Genomic DNA, 8,806 nt, shown 5'->3' with positions numbered 1-8,806 from the left:
ACAGTTGAATCCAAAAATTTGGTACGGTATCATCAAACGGATCGATCCAACGCTAGAGTGAGCTTTCCTCTTATCAACCAATTGGCTATCTAACTATCTGTTGCGTTGCTATGCTTTCCAATATCGAGAGGACCGTCATCCAGCAACAGCAGAAGCTTCTAAACCAAAGATATCGCCCCATTTTTTGAAACCGAATGCATTAACGATGGCATGGCGGTGCCAAAGCAGCAGCCCCAACCAGCATCGCCACAGTTGCAGGCCGTAATCCCACATCTATTCTATCGTAGCTGTGCACCCGGGCCAAGCTTGTGGGTACCCCGTGATCTTCAGGTGCCTGTTGAATACATGCCATCAGCGTCTCGTGCAGGAGATGCAACAGAACCATTCGCATTTATCTTGCATTTATCCGGCAAGTGCCTGCTGCTAGTCAAAATCAATCGCTACAGCAGAGTCAACTTTTACGTCCATATCGCCAACATGGACACTGTGGACGATGATCTTCAAGGAAGGACCACACCTTCGTATTGATGTTGGCGGTTGCCTCGTTGCTTTGCTTCGGCATATATCCTAAGCCCATACATAATAGTGCCGTTATAAAGCGACGCAGCTTTGTTGGCTTGCCTTTTTGGTTGGTAATATACTAAAATGGTTTGCCCTTCAGATTGTTGGGCCTTATACAAAAATCAACTCCTCCATGGTTGACGCTTCCAGAACACTAACGAAACATACCGGATGCATGTTTCGCACTCCTGCCGGTAACTCGTTGGTTTGTAGAGCTGAAACACAAGAAGCCAGCAGATTTGAAACGGGAGATAAAGTAAGTATGGTTTGCGATAATCTTTCGGTTTCTTCCGAGCTATAGATATACATTATATAATCACGATCCGATGGTTCCGATACAAGAAGATAAGAGTATATACAATCGAATTATATACTACTTTCCATACATTTAAGTTTAAGTTAAGCGAGTGTTTCGAAATGATCGAAGTTCGTTCCGTCGTGAATGCCACTGTTAAGGGCTTTCGGAAAGCGATCTTTAATTCAATTATGTGGTATTTTTGCTACCAATATGCGGCCAATACCACCATATCAGCCTGAAATCTATTATTTTGAACACGTTTATTTTGAGGCACGTAGGTTTAATCAATTACGATGGACTCCGGGATACGAACGATTTATGTTTTAACTGGAATCAGCTTTTGGGGATGCCTTTCATGCTTTTCTGTTTTACCAATTGCACTAGTTTCAACGTGTCCTTTTATGAGTTTACTCATTTTTAGGAAATTGATTTTCTTTAGCAATTGCATTGTGCATTGATCCAGTTGTTCTTTTATCTCTTATTATTATTATTATTATTATTATTACTATTATTATTATTATTATTTATTTGTTTACTTGACGTCCACTGGGCCGTTGGCCTGTGTGGGCGCATTACAATTAAAAGTTAACAATTAACATGACTTCTACAAGTAACATTGAGCATACGATCACTGCGCGCGAGGACGAAGTCGGAGAGCCTCCTTTAGAGACGATACAGACAAAGAGAAATCAAAGCACTGATAGTTAACGTTAAACGAGCAACACATACGACGTATCGGATCTCTAATGCCATATCCGGAGCTGGCAACATTAGGACATAGAATACCCCGAGGACGAAGTGGTCGTGAAGGTGCATTCATGTTAAGCTGTTCAAGTAGAGCTGCAGCGTCGATTCGACCGTCCAGGAGGCCTGCGATGAATAGCACCTGAGCATTCACTCTGCGAGTGGCTAGAGACTCTATAGAGTCTCTATAGACCCAGTAGCTGGCATCTCGCATGGTATGGAGGAATCTGGTCTTCATCGCGCCAGGGAAGCCGACGGACCGCAGCGAAGGTCAGATTCGAGTCATTCCAGACTCCAAGGTCTTTTATGCAATCCGTTCTTGACAGTGGTGTATTGTCCAGGCAGTATGCTCCATATGTTCCAGACTACCTGTTTTTATGTGTAGAGCCTTTGTCTCATTAGCAGGTTAGCAGTTACTAAAATCCATTGGTTCTGGTTGTTGGAATGTCTGGTTCTTTGGTTGGAACTTGTTCTGTTGGTACTGTTGCTGTTGGAAAAGTTTTGGGTGGCATGGTTTTTGTTTGTAATTTTTGGTTGAGATTATAATTGTTATTTTGGTAGGACAGTCTTTGATTAGTCCCTTTAGGCGCGTAGTGTGGTTGGTTATAACTTTTGTGGCTTTGTAAACCGCGGCCTTTGGTCTTTGTGGTATCAAAATTCGGGGTGCGGCATAGAATCAAATGTCTTAGTCGGGTCATCATTTTTTTTATATTCCACGTTTAGGAATGCAATACAGTAGCTGTGGTAGTTTATTAAACTAGTAGAGATGTTCACTATTCGAGCGACGGTGAACTGAGATGATCTGATTTGGTCCCTGACTCTATTTATACTGTTCCTACCCTTGGCGTCATCATCCTTACTTTGACCCTTGCGATGAGCTAATTGTTATCCGCAGCAATTCGGGAATTCAGGCTGCATTCGTATGAAGATCGTCGGATGCAAAACTGCTGTGAAGCGTCTGGACGGTCATCTTGGTCACTGCTGGTCGTGATCGTTGAATCTGGTGCCGTGGAGCGACCACGTCCGTAACTGAAGATCATGATCAATCGTGTCAAATTCCATATAGATATAGATATAATACCATTTGTTTGCCAGTGTCCACCGATCGATGGGCATCAGATATGAATTTGACTAGGATCGTTATGACGGAACCTTTCATATGATGGATTTAATTAACTTAACCGCGTAACACAATGATTTTATGCCTCGCTAATTTTCAACAAAGCTTGTGTCGTCATTCTTGTGTATGGCTGGGGAATTTAGTTTGCGCTATAGACAGCTCAATGACGCGCTTTCGAATCGTTTCTTGAGTAATATCCAGATCGTTCTCTATCCCAGTTCCAAGTTTATTTGTATTTATTTATTGTATTGTGGTCGCTAGTTGGAGGTTTTAGTCTACTAATGGGCCTTTTGTTATTTTTATAGTGTCGCAGTAGCTTTACTCTAGTTAGCTTAAGCGACTTTCAGCGGTTATTCATCCAGGGTACGGTGCGGCTGCGTGACGAACAGGTGGGATAACACTGTTGGTGATGCTGTTCGTGAATATTTGGACTACCACATCTACATTTAATTCTTCTTGCATAAATGATCAATCAATTAACCATCAGTCTCAAGAGCTTAGTTGACCCGTGTTGAGCCATCGCGGTTTGAATTTCTGTGACTTGGGTGGTTGTGCGTGACCCGGAGAGGATTTGCTCATCAGCAGCTCGATGCGGTACATCACGAAGGGGTATCGAAGATAACGGGGGATTTGTACCGATGAGTAGGACAAACTCGCGAATGCCCGGTTCGGTAGGAACGTTCGCGCCTGTTTCTACAAAGGGTTCAGCGACACCGTACCGCGTGGTCAGGAAAGTAACTATATTTTCATGATTCTTCCCTTCACATAGTTCACACGATCCCGAAACAACCCAGCTTGCCGGCTTCGGCTTGCCCTCCAAAACTCGGGTCGTATCGAGGACAACAGAGTAGTGAGAATAGGTACAGGCTTCTATTGGCATCTAGGCATTGGTAAGTTAAACAAAACGCTATTAATAAAGATTTACAAAAATGCTTGATGTATAAAATATGTTTTAGCCAACATGCTCAATGAAGCTTTACGCGATTTCCCAAACATGCGTGAGGTTTTTTTTGACCATGAGCACCGACGGTGTAATGCAGGAATACCCCAAACGCACGTGTGGCCAATCGTGGTTACGATTGAAAATGTACCAGACATGAGTCCACTGCTAATTGGTATGTACTTTGGGCGGAAGAAACCGCCGTGCCACTTCATACGTCAATTCGTGGATGATTTAAACCATCTCTCCACTGGATCCATGATTTGCGGAAAGATGCGGCAGGTTTTTCTTCATAAAATAGTAGCTGATATAGAGGCAAAATACATCATCACCGGTAATTTTTTCTTGGCAATTGTTACTTGAGATTAATTAATCATTGTAAATGAATTTTAACATTGGACTTTTTTGTGTTTTAGGGACAGCTGCACCCTTCGGCGGTTTGGCATGTTGGTGGTGTGATGCACGCCGATCATACGACGACGGTTGTGCATCATAACCGATACATGCTGGCAACAAGCGAACAAACGTCTAGTTCCACAGCTTAGTTTATGCGGGGCACTACCGCTGCAAACTGGACAAAAAATGGAAGGCCACATCGTCCGTGCTAAGGTTACCTTTGATTGACTTAGACTATGATGTGGTCTACCAGGTGCTATTGTGCGACCCGCTGCACAACCTTCATAAGGGGGTAATGAAGGAATAAATTAAAATATTTTGGCGCAGAACCAATATCAGAATATATTCTGAAGCCAAAACGGCTAAGAGCTTCGCCAAAATGACCGTTTCCAAGAACGATTTAACTTGGCGAGTGTCTCATTATACCAACCTGCTAAACTATGCCGGTCCGGCTTTTTTTAAGCAGATTCTTGAAGGAAATGATTTTAAAATGTTCATGAAGCTACATTCTGCTGTCAGTATCCTTTCGGATAATTATTTCTGAAAGGATATACAAAAGGCAGCACAACTGTTAGCAACATTCTTGTCGGATTATAAGAAGGTGAATCCTAGAATCACCCTTAAGCTTCATGCCCTTTGCCATCTTTCAAAACAAGTAGAGCTGTTCGGACCGCTTCCGAGAAATTCTACCGCTGTTTTCGAAAAATACTACACTCGCATGAGAAGAAGTATTGGGAAAGGGGATTTGGAGGACATGAAATTGACAGATTTCAAACAGTTTTCCAAATTTACCTCTGACCCAATTAGAGGAAAGTTAGTATTGCTAGACTTAGTGGAAGATGGAATATATTCTTCTATTAAGTTCGGTCACAAATTTATTTTAAAGGGGCAATTTGCTCAAAAATGGTCTTTGACAAGAGACTTCAAGGTAATGGGCATGAAAAGCGCTATGCGTGATGCCGAAAATAAATGCCGAAGAACTAGAGGTATATAATAAATGTTCGTAGAAAATGCCGTTGACTATCTGCAATACGAATGGGCAATGGCTGAACAATTCTTGAACTATCCAACAAAAGTTAGTTGGAAGCAAGTGTCATGTAAATTGGTAGTTGTAGAGTTGAATGTTAGTGAAATTAAAAATTCTACTTCATTCCCGAACAAGAATCTTTTAATCCTTAAAATCTATCTCCAGCTTAAATTGATCGAGAACGGAACCAAATAGTTTGAGGTTCATTGAGAGAGCAACATAAGCTGCGAGAAACACGGATGAAGATGAATATCAATATTCAATATAATATCGCCGAATGAATAATTAACTCAAACAATCGTTAGCAGTATTACCTTTACACAATAACCATCTAACATACGATAAATGTACAGCCGAGTTGACGCGAATTAGTCAGAAAACATTGATCGAATAAAGTATGTGTATTTGTTTTGTACGTGCTGTTCAACAGTTTTTATTCAATTCATCATTCTAGATATGAAAATAGTAAGTGTGGGATTTTATAGAAGATACCCCTACCCAGGTGCTATTAGGTTGATATTCATTTTTTACCAAATTTGTACTTTTACTTTCTCTCCCTCTACAAGTTTAGCAGTATTTATCTTCTTCCATCTATACATACATTGTTTTAAATATTTTTTGGTATCCACTTCCTGGCGCATATCTCCGTAAGATTGGTGTATTAATTTACCTGTAACATCAATAGTATTAACATATTTTAATAATTGTATCCCCCCCTCCTTTAGGGAACATTTGTAAAACATTTTTTTAGAAATTATGTTTAATATCATCGTGTTTAGCTTGGTGTGATAACTAAACTTTTTATCAAAACTATCTAATATTTTTTGTCTAAAACTATCCTTTACGGTTAATAATACTTCTTAACGATCTACATCGTCCTTATTAGCTAGTAGAAAAATTACAAAATTATCCGATGTCACCGTAACGGCAACTGGCGGTGTGGGTTCCGGTACTGATGATTCCGGAACTGATGATTCCAGAACTGATGATTCGGGAAGTGGTGGTTCCGGTACTGGTGGGGCAACTCTTTTCTTTTTTCCAAACGGTTTTATGTTCTGCCGATTTCTTCTTTTATCACCAAGCGCTGATAATCCGGGAATTTTTTTGATACGAATTGGAGCAATTCGTCGTACTCCTTCTGCAATTCTCCATGCAATCCTTCCAATTTTTCCAGAAATTTTTTGAATTCGCAATCCTCCTCCGCACATATATGATTTTTATGGCGTGACACATTTGCTTGCTGTTCCAGGTATGCCACTTTTTCCTCCATAACTTTTATATTTTTTAGCATTGCCGCATTCTGCTGGCGGCATTTGTTACATACTCATTCACATTCTTCAGTTTCAGCGTAAACCTAGGGAGATAATTTTGGAAAGACATGAGAAACATTGTAGCAATAACCAATAACACTTGCAAAAGAAAATTCTGCTAACTTGAGATAAGTCCGAGAACGATGCTAAAACGATCTTGATTCTTCTTGATTTTGATTCCGCCCAATACTCGATTTTTCGTTTCTTTACAGTGTTCTAGCAAAACGGATCCTGGAGTTACTTTAATTATTGATTTTCAAGGCTCCTCGGAATTGAAAATCCTGATCTTGTTCGATGGTTGTATAAGCCAAGAACGATATCGATAGAAAATCTTCATACGAAAGAGGAAATCTAATTTTGGTGTACGGCGGAAGATTCCGGCTGCCGTTGGTAATCTTTGAAAACAAAGTGATTCGATTGAAATGACGACAACCGCCCAGCAGGCTGATCAAACTGTCCTCGACTCGCTGTTTTATCAACCATCAACCAATTATCAGAAATTCACAATCGGATGCGGATCGGATCAGAAAGCATTTGGGCGTATGATAGGAGAGTAGTGATTAACATCTGGATATCCGGATAGCCCATTACCTTGTCTCGACATGTTTAATGTTCTTTCACGATAGTAGAGGTTTTTGATTGAAAAATGGGTTTATGAAAGGCACACAAACTTATTACTTGCTTACAAAATAGTTTCGATAAAACAAACCCTTTCTTTTATTAAGTGATTAGAATTAAAACTATTCGGCTATTGGGACTATCTCGCCGTCCCTAGATCAGCCGGACTTCCTGGCCAACGCAGCCGACGAGGTAATGGAAGATGTAATGCTGCAGCGTCCATCTGGACTATATATTCAGTAGTTCCTCGCTCGGCAATCTGCTATTTCCGTTAGTCCTTAACCCTCCTGGAGTCGGATTGGTCTACTGGTGTTTGCTGACGATCGGTATAGTACGTGTTGGATCAGCTTGGCAAGGAAAACTCCAGTGCTTCCTCCAATGGTTCGGTGAAGGCGAACCCACGATCAAGACACATTCTCAGCTCGTCATCATCGACTCGTAGTCAGATATAGAATGCTGGGACAACCACGAGAACGATTCACTGGTGATACTATGGTTTCTGGCCGCGATCAAGCTGGAGTATTATTATCCGACGTAAGTAATGTGAAAGCAGATTCACATGTAGATGATCTTTCTCGTTTCTCCTATGATTACGAAGATCGTCTATCTTCTCACTCTTGTTTTCAGATTCCAGAAAAACGACATGGAAACATGGATGATGGTCATAGAAATGCGACTACTGCTAGCTACCGGCTGTTGAAATTGTGGGATTCGTGTTTGAGAGACAATAGATCAGCTGCCACAAAGATTTAATGGATATATCCTCGCATTGCCCCTGTCTGCCCCCTCGGAGTTATTTTGATTGACAAAATCGTTTCAAGATCACGAAGCAATGATAACTAAAACTAAATTAACCAAATTGTAATGTATACGTAGGAGGGACAGAGACTTTTTTATAAGTAACGTTTGCATTAAAAAAAAAAGAGACAAGCTTTGAATTGTGATAAGAAAAAACTAAGACTGATAATTAAGATCTGTAAACTGTATTTGTAAGGTAATTTTATCACCTTTCACACAAAATTATGATTGCACCATTCCGAGCACCTTTCCGGTAGTTAGCTGGATTTTTCGATATGAAGGTCGAAAACTCTTTTGCACACCTGTTTTTCAAATATTTTTGTGCTTTTTCGACTAATTCCTTCTCCGTTTTCGCCAAAGAGTTTTTGGAATAGATGCTACAATTTAGGTTTGCACTGATTTTTTCGATGGGATGCAGATGGTGGACGTTGGACGGGTTCATCGACATGGCTACCATATCGATATTAACAACTACATTTCATCTGACGATCGCTTCGAGTACCAGATCCGGCCAGATCCCGCGTTTTCGTTCTTATATTGTTCCTTGGTGAACGGCGCAACTTCCAGCAGGCACTTTTTATTATAAAAATCCCATTTCACGACCAGTCCGGAGCCAAAGACGAACGACTGATTGCCGGCTACAGCATTACCTTCTTGGGGAAGTTGGTGTGTGGGTGGACGACACTCCGGAACCCACTTTCTTCGTGCAGGATGTAAAATAAGAAGTGGCTTTCCAATGGAAGTCATCCTGGATGAGATAGGTCTCGCGGTTCATCACCACCGCCACGAGGCGATTCACTGTGAAAATCTGTTTGACGATTTTGTTCAGTTGCTGCCGCTGTGACATTACCTGATGCTCCAAAACCAGCGGACGGTATTTCTGCCTTCTAACATGTATGTTCGTCTGGTGCTTCTGCATTTTTTGGTTAATTGTACCGAACTACTGGACAATTGCACGCAGCAGTGTAGCCATTTTTCTGTCGGTCTTCCTCTT

This window comes from Anopheles darlingi, chromosome 2 (genome assembly GCF_943734745.1).
Source record: "Anopheles darlingi chromosome 2, idAnoDarlMG_H_01, whole genome shotgun sequence".
Lineage (NCBI taxonomy): Eukaryota > Metazoa > Arthropoda > Insecta > Diptera > Culicidae > Anopheles > Anopheles darlingi.
This window is presented reverse-complemented; position numbering follows the sequence as displayed.